Genomic DNA, 301 nt, shown 5'->3' with positions numbered 1-301 from the left:
CCCCCACCCCCCACCCCGGCACACACGCCTACACCCACACATCCAGCCCGTGAGTAAATTCGTGAAGATAAACCGGATGACTGATACAAAGTACACCTGTAATTTGATCGGAATCGCATTTCATTTCATAATCACACACAATATTCTATCTCGTCTGGGTTCTTTTGTCCATAGGTTCTTGAAAACTCGAGTTGCAAGTGAGCTTAATTGAAACTAGTCACAACTCACGTTAAAAGTATGAAAGGGGAAGGTGCCGGGACAAAACAAATGCAGCCTGTGGTCTCCTCAGGTTTACTTGTCT

This window comes from Penaeus vannamei, chromosome 43 (genome assembly GCF_042767895.1).
Source record: "Penaeus vannamei isolate JL-2024 chromosome 43, ASM4276789v1, whole genome shotgun sequence".
NCBI lineage: Eukaryota > Metazoa > Arthropoda > Malacostraca > Decapoda > Penaeidae > Penaeus > Penaeus vannamei.
This window is presented reverse-complemented; position numbering follows the sequence as displayed.